This window comes from Oncorhynchus mykiss, chromosome 17, assembly GCF_057628025.1.
Source record: "Oncorhynchus mykiss isolate SJ-2025 chromosome 17, ASM5762802v1, whole genome shotgun sequence".
NCBI lineage: Eukaryota > Metazoa > Chordata > Actinopteri > Salmoniformes > Salmonidae > Oncorhynchus > Oncorhynchus mykiss.
In genome coordinates this window covers 74,711,867-74,724,718 of record NC_143038.1, presented here as the reverse complement: position 1 = coordinate 74,724,718, position 12,852 = coordinate 74,711,867, and positions in this window count along the sequence as shown.

Below are 12,852 nucleotides of genomic sequence, written 5' to 3'. Positions count from 1 at the left end.
GCTAGACCTGAGTCCTCCTACCTGCTAGACCTGAGTCCTCCTACCTGCTAGACCTGAGTCCTCCTACCTGCTCACCCTGAGTCCTCCTAACTGCTAGCCCTGAGTCCTCCTACCTGCTAGACCTGAGTCCTCCTACCTGCTAGCCCTGAGTCCTCCTACCTGCTAGACCTGAGTCCTCCTACCTGCTCGCCCTGAGTCCTCCTACCTGCTAGCCCTGAGTCCTCCTACCTGCTAGACCTGAGTCCTCCTACCTGCTCGCCCTGAGTCCTCCTACCTGCTAGACCTGAGTCCTCCAACCTGCTCGCCCTGAGTTTTCCTACCTGCTAGCCCCGAGTCCTCCGACCTGCTAGACCTGAGTCTTCCTACCTGCTCGCCCTGAGTCCTCCTACCTGCTAGACCTGAGATCTCCTACCTGCTAGACCTGAGTCCTCTTACCTGCTAGACCTGAGTCCTCCTACCTGCTAGACCTGAATCCTCTTACCTGCTAGACCTGAGTCCTCCTACCTGCTAGACCTGAGTCTTCCTACCTGCTAGACCTTTGTCCTCCTACCTGCTAGACCTGAGTCATCCTACCTACTAGACCTGAGTCTTCCTACCTGCTAGACCTGAGTCTTCCTACCTGCAAGACCTGCATCCTCCTACCTGCTAGACCTGAGTCCTCCTACCTGCTAGACCTGAGTCCTCCTACCTGCTAGACCTGAATCCTGCTACCTGCTAGACCTGAGTCCTGCTACCTGCTAGACCTTAGTCCTACTACCTGCTAGACATGAGTCATCCTACCTGCTAGACCTGAGTCCTCCTACCTGCTAGACCTGAGTCTTCCTACTTGCTAAACCATGGTCTTCCTACCTGCTAGACCTGAGTCCTCCTACCTGCTAGACCTGAGTCCTCCTACCTGCTAGACATGAGTCCTCCTACCTGCTAGACATGAGTCATCCTACCTGATAGCCCTGAGTCCTCCTACCTGCTAGACCTGAGTCTTCCTACCTGCTAGACCATGGTCCTCCTACCTGCTAGAACTGAGATCTCCGACCTGCTAGACCTGAGTCCTCTTACCTGCTAGACCTGAGTCCTCCTACCTGCTAGACCTGAGTCCTCCTACCTGCTAGACCTGAGTCTTCCTACCTGCTACTCTCCTACCTGCTAGACCTGAGATATCCTACCTGCTAGACCTGAGTCTTCCTACCTGCTAGACCATGGTCCTCCTACCTGCTAGAACTGAGATCTCCGACCTGCTAGACCTGAGTCCTCTTCCCTGCTAGACCTTAGTCCTCCTACCTGCTAGACCTGAATCCTCTTACCTGCTGGACCTGAGTCCTCCTACCTGCTAGACCTGAGTCCTCCTACCTGCTAGACCTGAGTCCCCTTCTCCTCTATGTTTCCTATCCTTTTATTACACACTGAAGAGGGCTTAGACTAAAAGACCTCTGTGTCCAGTTTCTTCCGCCCTGCTGCTGCAAAACAAAGAGTTTAAAGAATTGCAAAGGGAAGATATTGGAGTCTTGTCTACTTTGTTTGCAGATCTGCCCTCCTCCTTGCTCTGCTCTCCTACACTGTTCAAATAAAAAGACTGAAAGCACTAAACTGATATCTGGTGTTTTTAAAAGAGTCTTTGTTGGTGTGTCAGTGCATGTAGTGTAAAAAGCAGTATCAAAATATAAAACACATGTTTTGTCAAACTGTCTCTCATACAATCAAATGGTTTTTGGAAATGCCAATGGTTTATAGTGTAAATATTGGTTGTTGCCAATTTTCAGACAATATTCTAACATTTTAAAGAAGACACTGTGTGTGAGATTATAAATATAATACAGTTGCCAGGCCCAATGTGAGATTATAAATATAACACAGTTGCCAGGCCCAATGTGAGATTATAAATATAATACTGTTGCCAGGCCCAGTGTGAGATTATAAATATACTATAGTTGCCAGGCTCAATGTGAGATTATAAATATAATACTGTTGCCAGGCCCAGTGTGAGATTATAAATATAATACTGTTGCCAGGCCCAGTGTGAGATTATAAATATACTACAGTTGCCAGGCCCAATGTGAGATTATAAATATAATACAGTTGTAAGGCCCAGTGTGAGATTATAAATATAATACAGTTGCCAGGCCCAGTGTGAGATTATAAATATAATACAGTTGCCAGGCCCAATGTGAGATTATAAATATAATACAGTTGTAAGGCCCAGTGTGAGATTATAAATATAATACAGTTGCCAGGCCCAGTGTGAGATTATAAATATAATACAGTTACCAGGCCCAATGTGAGATTATAAATATAATACAGTTACCAGGCCCAATGTTACCCAGTTACCAGGCCCAACTATGTTACAATCAAAATATATAGAGCTCTGTAAATTATAGCAGGGGGAACATGAAGTAGCATGTGTAAAGTGGGCCTTCGTCACTGGTCTTCATATCAGAAGATGGATGTGTGCCTTGCTTGTCAAAACATTGCTTTAGTCCTCTCAGCCAGTCTTCAGGACACCAGCTGGCTAATCGTAACCACAGGCAATCAAGACCAGGATCAGACTAATGCCAGCCCCTGAACAGGCAGTTAACCCACTGTTCCTTAGGCCGTCATTGAAAATACGAATTTGTTCTTAACTGACTTGCCTAGTTGAATAAAGGTACAAATAAATAAAAAAATCAACTGAATATAAAGACTCAGAAACATTAGCGTAATGGATGACTGGTAAATCGTATTGGGTCCTAGGCTGTAGTTTTAAACAAGTTGTCTATAAGTGCTACTACTAACATTAGCAGTCATTGCCTGTATTTTTTTCCCCATGAATTTGAAATACATTCACCGGACAGTTTATTAGGTACACAACGCACCGTTCACGAAAAATTGATTGCTCTTTCAGACAGTGAGGCACATGGCCAACGCTTGTTATGTGAAGCAAATACTCAAAGAGAGTGATAGAAAATAGTTCAAATTGCTTTCTTCCTAAATTAATGAAAATGTAAAAAAGAGAGAGAGAGAGAGTGACATTTTTTTCCACTTTCAGTTTGACTTACTTAGCTAGCAAATGCAGCTAGCCTGTTTATCCTACTGAAGCACTCTGCACAAACAGAAGGATGTTATGTTAGCTAGCTGGCTATGACAGAGGGATGCTATGTTAGCTCGCTGGCTATAACAGAGGAATGCTATGTTAGCTCGCTGGCTATAACAGAGGAATGCTATGTTATCTAGCTGGCTATAACAGAGGGATGCTATGTTAGCTAGCTGGCTATGACAGAGGGATGCTATGTTAGCTAGCTGGCTATAACAGAGGGATGCTATGTTAGCTGGCTGGCTATAACAGAGGGATGCTATGTTAGCTAGCTGGCTATAACAGAGGGATGCTATGTTAGCTGGCTGGCTATGACAGAGGGATGCTATGTTAGCTGGCTGGCTATAACAGAGGGATGCTATGTTAGCTAGCTGGCTATAACAGAGGGATGCTATGTTAGCTGGCTGGCTATAACAGAGGGATGCTATGTTAGCTGGCTGGCTATAACAGAGGAATGCTATGTTAGCTAGCTGGCTATAACAGAGGAATGCTATGTTAGCTAGCTGGCTATAACAGAGGGATGCTATGTTAGCTAGCTGGCTATAACAGAGGGATGCTATGTTAGCTAGCTGGCTATAACAGAGGGATGCTATGTTAGCTAGCTGGCTATAACAGAGGGATGCTATGTTAGCTGGCTGGCTATGACTATCCAACACAACACTGGAACTCTTCCAAGTCAAGGTAGGCTTTTGGTTTAACTAATATTTTGCTACTGGAGTCCGCCGGTGTAACTAATTACTGACTGTACACTGTAATGTTACTGCATAATTGTAACAGGTTTATATTAGCTATGATAACTATCACATTACTTTAGCTAATATGGTGACAACGATGTAGGCTGTCTGTAGCGGTTTGGCTTGGAAAGGTTTTTTCGCCTGGTCACAGACAGCTGATGTGTTGTACAGTCCACAAGCGAACGGAAGAGAAGGACTACAACGTGGCTGTTATGAAACTGTGAACTGTGCTTACGCGTATTTATTCTGCCGATTCTGTTGAAAACGTTTCTGAAACAGAAGCAAACATACCCGAATTTGTCCAATAGAAACTCTATCAGCTAGATGCAGGCAAGAGTGTGCAAGGTGGTATTGTCTGTCCATGTGTCACTGTCTATCACGTAAAATGTTTCTCTCAACCTGTGTGCACTTACGTTGTAAACATTCATTCATAGGCTAGGTTGTAGCAACCTCATGATGGGTATAGGGAAAAACTAGAGTATCATGTAGTAGCCTAAACATATGGTTGTTACATTGAACTGGGTGAATGGAATATGAAGGACAGTATCCTAGACCTATCACTGTTACATTGAACTGGGTGAATGGAATATGAAGGACAGTATCCTAGACCTATCACTATTACATTGAACTGGGTGAATGGAATATGAATGACAGTCATCCAATATGCTGCAATAGAAATAAAAAATCATCCTCCCTCATCTGTAATTGCACTGACCGCCACTGGGTTTGACCCAGTACTGACCCGGTACTGTTTCCAATAAACTGTCCGGTGAGAGCATAATGCCATATATTGTTTTCTTGATAATTTGGGGATAAAATATATATGAAGCTTCAAAACAATGTCTTGAAAAAGTCATTTTGTCCTCATGAATTATTATCCCGGTCAAACGTTTTAATTTTAATTTTCACAAATATATAGTTTGTCATATCCTTTGAGAGGAAATACTGTACATTTTATCTTTTGGTATTTAACATTATATGTGACCGATCACCTTTATTCAGTCTTGCAAAAGTATTGAACCCCTTGGCGTTTTTCCTATTTAGTTACAACCTGTAAGTAACATTTATTTTTATTTGGATGTAATGGACATACAAATTTGTGAAGTGAAATTAAAATTTTTATTTATTTATTTATTTTACCTTTATTTAACCAGGTAGGCAAGTTGAGAACAAGTTCTCATTTACAATTGCGACCTGGCCAAGATAAAGCAAAGCAGTTCGACAGATACAACAACACAGAGTTACACATGGAGTAAAACAAACATACAGTCAATAATAAAGTATAAACAAGTCTATATACAATGTGAGCAAATGAGGTGAGAAGGGAGGTAAAGGCAAAAAAAGGCCTTGGTGGCAAGGTAAATACAATATAGCAAGTAAAACACTGGAATGGTAGTTTTGCAATGGAAGAATGTGCAAAGTAGAAATAAAAATAATGGGGTGAAAAGGAGCAAAATAAATAAATAAATTAAATACAGTTGGGAAAGAGGTAGTTGATAGGGCTAAATTATATGTGGGCTATGTACAGGTGCAGTAATCTGTGAGCTGCTCTGACAGTTGGTGCTTAAAGCTAGTGAGGGAGATAAGTGTTTCCAGTTTCAGAGATTTTTGTAGTTCGTTCCAGTCATTGGCAGCAGAGAACTGAAAAGAGAGACGGCCAAAGAAAGAATTGGTTTTGGGGGTGACTAGAGAGATATACCTGCTGGAGCGTGTGCTACAGGTGGGAGATGCTATGGTGACCAGCGAGCTGAGATAAGGGGGGACTTTACCTAGCAGGGTCTTGTAGATGACATGGAGCCAGTGGGTTTGGCGACGAGTATGAAGCGAGGGCCAGCCAACGAGAGCGTACAGGTCGCAATGGTGGGTAGTATATGGGGCTTTGGTGACAAAACGGATTGCACTGTGATAGACTGCATCCAGTTTGTTGAGTAGGGTATTGGAGGCTATTTTGTAAATTACATCGCCAAAGTCGAGGATTGGTAGGATGGTCAGTTTTACAAGGGTATGTTTGGCAGCATGAGTGAAGGATGCTTTGTTGCGAAATAGGAAGCCAATTCTAGATTTAACTTTGGATTGGAGATGTTTGATATGGGTCTGGAAGGAGAGTTTACAGTCTAACCAGACACCTAAGTATTTGTAGTTGTCCACGTATTCTAAGTCAGAGCCGTCCAGAGTAGTGATGTTGGACAGGCGGGTAGGTGCAGGTAGTGATCGGTTGAAGAGCATGCATTTAGTTTTACTTGTATTTAAGAGCAGTTGGAGGCCACGGAAGGAGAGTTGTATGGCATTGAAGCTTGCCTGGAGGGTTGTTAACACAGTGTCCAAAGAAGGGCCGGAAGTATACAGAATGGTGTCGTCTGCGTAGAGGTGGATCAGAGACTCACCAGCAGCAAGAGCGACCTCATTGATGTATACAGAGAAGAGAGTCGGTCCAAGAATTGAACCCTGTGGCACCCCCATAGAGACTGCCAGAGGTCCGGACAACAGACCCTCAGATTTGACACACTGAACTCTATCAGAGAAGTAGTTGGTGAACCAGGCGAGGCAATCATTTGAGAAACCAAGGCTGTTGAGTCTGCCGATGAGGATGTGGTGATTGACAAAGTCGAAAGCCTTGGCCAGATCAATGAATACGGCTGCACAGTAATGTTTCTTATCGATGGCGGTTAAGATATCGTTTAGGACCTTGAGCGTGGCTGAGGTGCACCCATGACCAGCTCTGAAACCAGATTGCATAGCAGAGAAGGTATGGTGAGATTCAAAATGGTCGGTAATCTGTTTGTTGACTTGGCTTTCGAAGACCTTAGAAAGGCATGGTAGGATAGATATAGGTCTGTAGCAGTTTGGGTCAAGAGTGTCCCCCCCTTTGAAGAGGGGGATGACCGCAGCTGCTTTCCAATCTTTGGGAATCTCAGACGACACGAAAGAGAGGTTGAACAGGCTAGTAATAGGGGTGGCAACAATTTCGGCAGATAATTTTAGAAAGAAAGGGTCCAGATTGTCTAGCCCGGCTGATTTGTAGGGGTCCAGATTTTGCAGCTCTTTCAGAACATCAGCTGAATGGATTTGGGAGAAGGAGAAATGGGGAAGGCTTGGGCGAGTTGCTGTTGGGGGTGCAGTGCTGTTGACAGGGGTAGGAGTAGCCAGGTGGAAAGCATGGCCAGCAGTAGAAAAATGCTTATTGAAATTTTCAATTATGGTGGATTTATCAGTGGTGACAGTGTTTCCTATCTTCAGTGCAGTGGGCAGCTGGGAGGAGGTGTTCTTATTCTCCATGGACTTTACAGTGTCCCAGAACTTTTTTGAGTTAGTGTTGCAAGAAGCAAATTTCTGCTTGAAAAAGCTAGCCTTGGCTTTTCTAACTGCCTGTGTATAATGGTTTCTAGCTTCCCTGAACAGCTGCATATCACGGGGGCTGTTCGATGCTAATGCAGAACGCCATAGGACGTTTTTGTGTTGATTAAGGGCAGTCAGGTCTGGGGAGAACCAAGGGCTATATCTGTTCCTGGTTCTAAATTTCTTGAATGGGGCATGTTTATTTAAGATGGTTAGGAAGGCATTTTTAAAAAATATCCAGGCATCCTCTACTGACGGGATGAGGTCAATATCCTTCCAGGATACCCCGGCCAGGTCGATTAGAAAGGCCTGCTCGCTGAAGTGTTTCAGGGAGCGTTTTACAGTGATGAGAGGAGGTCGTTTGACCGCTGACCCATTACGGATGCAGGCAATGAGGCAGTGATCGCTGAGATCTTGGTTGAAGACAGCAGAGGTGTATTTAGAGGGGAAGTTGGTTAGGATGATATCTATGAGGGTGCCCGTGTTTAAGGCTTTGGGGAGGTACCTGGTAGGTTCATTGATAATTTGTGTGAGATTGAGGGCATCAAGTTTAGATTGTAGGATGGCTGGGGTGTTAAGCATGTTCCAGTTTAGGTCGCCTAGCAGCACGAGCTCTGAAGATAGATGGGGGGCAATCAGTTCACATATGGTGTCCAGAGCACAGCTGGGGGCAGAGGGTGGTCTATAGCAGGCGGCAACGGTGAGAGACTTGTTTTTAGAAAGGTGGATTTTTAAAAGTAGAAGTTCAAATTGTTTGGGTACAGACCTGGATAGTAGGACAGAACTCTGCAGGCTATCTTTGCAGTAGATTGCAACACCGCCCCCTTTGGCAGTTCTATCTTGTCTGAAAATGTTGTAGTTTGGAATTAAAATGTCTGAATTTTTGGTGGTCTTCCTAAGCCAGGATTCAGACACAGCTAGAACATCCGGGTTGGCAGAGTGTGCTAAAGCAGTGAATAGAACAAACTTAGGGAGGAGGCTTCTAATGTTAACATGCATGAAACCAAGGCTATTACGGTTACAGAAGTCGTCAAAAGAGAGCGCCTGGGGAATAGGAGTGGAGCTAGGCACTGCAGGGCCTGGATTCACCTCTACGTCGCCAGAGGAACATAGGAGGAGTAGTATAAGGGTGCGACTAAAAGCAATAAGAATTGGTCGTCTAGAACGTCTGGAACAGAGAGTAAAAGGAGGTTTCTGGGGGCGATAAAATAGCATCAAGGTATAATGTACAGACAAAGGTAAGGTAGGATGTGAATACAGTGGAGGTAAACCTAGGTATTGAGTGATGAAGAGAGAGATATTGTCTCTAGAAACATCATTGAAACCAGGAGATGTCATTGCATGTGTGGGTGGTGGAACTGATAGGTTGGATAAGGTATAGTGAGCAGGACTAGAGGCTCTACAGTGAAATAAGCCAATAAACACTAACCAGAACAGCAATGGACAAGACATATTGACATTAAGGAGAGGCATGCTTAGTCGAGTGATCAAAAGGGTCCAGTGAGTGGAGAGGTTGGTTTAGGGTCACGGCGATTTAGACAGCTAGCCAAGCCAACCGGTAGCAAGCTAGCATAGGATGGAGTCTGTTGTTAGCCACCTCTTGCGTTCGGTCAGTAGATTAGTGGGGTTCCGTGTGGTAGAGGGGATTAATCCAAATCACACAACAACAACAAAAATAAGAACAATAGATATAGTTATAGAGGCCCGAGAAGAAAACATAATAATTCAAATAAATAAATTGTCCGATTGTCTATTCAGATAGCAGCCGGAAAGACAGCTAACGGTTAGCGGGCCGCAGATGGGCGTTCCGGTAACGTCGCGACAGAGGAGCCAGCCGGATCTCCTTCAGGTAGATAACGTCGGCAGTCCGGTTGTGAAGGCCCGGTGGGGCTCCGCGTAGGCAGTGAAACGGGTCCGGATAGGTGACTGCAGCCCAGGAGTGAATGATGGAACTCAGGCGTGATTGACGGAGCTGGCTAGCACCGGAACAATCGATGTTTGCTCCGGAATCGACGAAAGCCGACTGTCACACGGATAGCAGCTAGCTAGCTGTGAGATCCGGGTATGAATGTCCAGAGAGCAGTTGAAATCCAGGGACATGGAGAGAAAAATTGGTCCGGTATGTTCCGTTCCGAGCCGCGCTGCGCCGTACAAAACTGGCGATAGATTTTCGATAGATTTTCGAGCTAAAGGACAGCCGATGACCACAAACCGTGGTTAGCTTCTGATTAGCTTCTGGGCTAGCTCCTGGCTAGCTTCTGGCTAGTTTCTGGCCAGCCTCCTGGAGTTTCTGGCTAGCTTCCTGAAGGATTGCAGATCTGAGGTAAATAATACTTTTTTATAAATATAAATTGGTGAGGCTGGTTGCAGGAGAGTGTTTAGAAGATGAGTTGATGGAAAATAAAAATAAAATGTATGTGAAAAAAAGTTGTAAATATATATATATATATATATAAAGGACACGACAAGACGAGGACAAAAGACGTCTGAACTGCTATGCGATCTTGGATCTTGGATTGAATAAATAAAATAAAAATAAGAAACTGAAAAGTGGGGTGTGCACTTGCTTGTAGTATGAAGAAGCTGTTTAGTGTCTAAACCATGGTGTGTGCAGTTAATGTGTTGTTGAACCATGGTGTATGAAGCTACTATTGAACGTCTGTGAACCATAGTGTATGAAAAAAATAACTAGTTTACAAAAAAAAAAAAAAAAGTGGAGCATGCATATGTATTCACCCCTTTTGCTATGAAGCCCCTAAATAAGATCTGGTGCAACCAATCACATAATTAGTTCAATAAATTCCACCTGTGTGCAATCTAAGTGTCACATGATCTGTCACATGATCTAAGTATATATGCACCTGTTCTGAAAGGCCCCAGAGTCTGCAACACCACTAAGCAAGGGGCTCCACCAAGCAAGCAGAGTCTGCAACACCACTAAGCAAGGGGCACCACCAAACAAAACAGAGTCTGCAACACCACTAAGCAAGGGGCTCCACCAAGCAAGCAGAGTCTGCAACACCACTAAGCAAGGGGCTCCACCAAGCAAGCAGAGTCTGCAACACCACTAAGCAAGGGGCACCACCAAACAAACAGAGTCTGCAACACCACTAAGCAGGGGGCACCACCAAACAAACAGAGTCTGCAACACCACTAAGCAGGGGGCACCACCAAACAAACAGAGTCTGCAACACCACTAAGCAGGGGGCACCACCAAACAAACAGAGTCTGCAACACCACTAAGCAGGGGGCACCACCAAACAAGCGGCACCATGAAGATCAAGGAGCGCTCCAAACAGGTCAGGGACAAAGTTATGGAGAAGAACAGAATCAGGGTTGGGTTATAAAAAAATATCAGACACTTTGAACATCCCACAGAGCACCATTAAATCCATTATTACAAAATGTAAAGAATAAGGCACCACAACAAACTTGCCAAGAGAGGGCCGCCCACCAAAAGTCACAGACCAGGCAATGAGGGCATTAATCAGAGAGGCAACAAAGAGACCAAAGATAACCCTGAAGGAGCTGCAAAGCTCCACAGCGGAGATTGGAGTGTCTGTCCATAGGACCACTTGAAGCCGTACACTCCACAGAGCTGGGCTTTATGGAAGAATGGCCAGAAAAAAAGCCATTGCTTAAAGAAAAAAATAAGGAAACACATTTGATGTTCATCAAAAGGCATGTGGGAGACTCCCAAAACATATGGAGGAAGGTACTCTGTTTAGATGAGACTAAAATTGATATGTTTGACCATCAAGGAAAATGCTACGTCTGGTGAAAACCCATTTTTGTTTGATAAAATCAATTTCTATATTCAAATGTATGAACTGGGATTTACAGTTTGACCCCACTGCAAATTATCCATCATGAATGAGATTCCTGGGAGAAACTTAAATGTTTTTTTTTAGCATGGCGTGTTTGTATGTTGTCTATAGTTATGTACTTGAAAATGTATCAATTGACCAATTCAGCACATTTGGGCAAACTCGTGAAAGACACTTGGCTGACTTGATACAAAATATTATGTAGTGATGTAGTTCTTCAATGGATCAGTCCAAAATATTACACACTGCTGCCATCTTGTGGACAACATCTAAATTACACCTATAATCCTACATCACTTTCTGTCCTTTCTCTCATTTCAAAGATGATGCATGAAAAATAAATAATTGATCATGTATGTTTTTTGATGTTGTACAGCAATGCAATATTTCGTTAGATCAGTCTAAAACGTTGCCATCTAGTGGCCAAAATCCAAATTGTGCCTAGACTCCTATGTGATATAATGTTACTTCTCTAACATTTGAAAGCTGATGAAATTATCTTTTACCAGATCTAATGTGATATATTCGCCTACATTCATTTCACATTACTTCAACGTGTTTCATTTCAAATAGTATCAGTAATATGCATATCCTTGCTTCAGGTCCTGAGGTATAGGCAGTTAGATTTTGGTATAGGTCATTTTAGACAGAAACTGAAAAAAAGGGTCCTATCCAAGTAAGATGTGCTGTTTAGGTTTTGTTTGAACAGCTTGCTTGGCCCATTGTGTCAAGTCACTCCGGTTCACACTGTGTCATAAGAATCATCAGATCTTTCTCCCACAATCAAATGCCAGAATCTCCTCTTCATACTTTGCTTCCACCGGAATTTACACTGATTTCAAAAGTCGGTCAAACTTCTTCCGTGACAGCAACACTGTTGATCGCTGTTTCTTCCCTCATCACTGTCATTCAGAAGAGTATGCAATGTCTGGTTCAAAGAAACTGTTATTACCTAAAATCAGGGATTTCCTCGTCGTCTGATTTATTTTCATAGTCACGATCGTCCTCCAGAAAGTAGTCCATCAGTTTTTTTCCCCACTGATCTTTGTCGATAGGGCCTGCTAAATTCAGGGCAGGAATGTTGTTGAGAGCAGTAGCAACGCATTTTCAGGGGCTACCATACCTTTAAAAAAATCTGCAGAAGAAAGGACTATCCCCACATACTGAGCAGCTCATATTATAGACAGAAGTGTAATACATGGCAGACCAATCCGAACTCATCTCTCATCATGTCCAGTCATTCAATTATCTCAGCCAATCATGGATTGCAGGAAGGACCCTCACTTTCTTCTCACTTTTTCCTTGGCTAAACCAACTAGGCTCGTAATTTAACACTTTTATTCGTATTTACAGATGGCATACAATGTTTGTTTGTTTGTATGTTATTAAGGCACATGAAAGTTTACATGTTCAAGAAGGGATTTCTGCCAAAAAACACATTTTGATAAATAAATAAATACCTCTCCTGTGAAGTAGTGATGTGCGACATACGTAAAGCTTCCTGAAACTGGTCACGTATAGGAGTAGGGAGGGACTCCCATTTACAGTATTTGGAAACTCCGGATAGAAGGTATCTAAGTCTCCACTAGACAGGACTGGAGACACCACAATAGTGTTTTCAACCTTTTCTGGGTCAGTGCTCCCAGTCTCTGGCAAGGTGTTGCACAACTCTTTATTACATGGTGTTACAACATAAAATGTCATGTTTCAGAACAGCTCAGGATGAATATTTCAGTGCACCTCAAATCTGTCTCGTATCCCTTCACTCCGATCTGTTTCAAAACTCCATCCCCTTCATCCCCGCCATTTCCTTCATTGTCTCTACAGACCTAGAGTAAAAAAAAAAGCATACTGTATTCAATTAAAATGATAATGCAATGTATCATGAGTA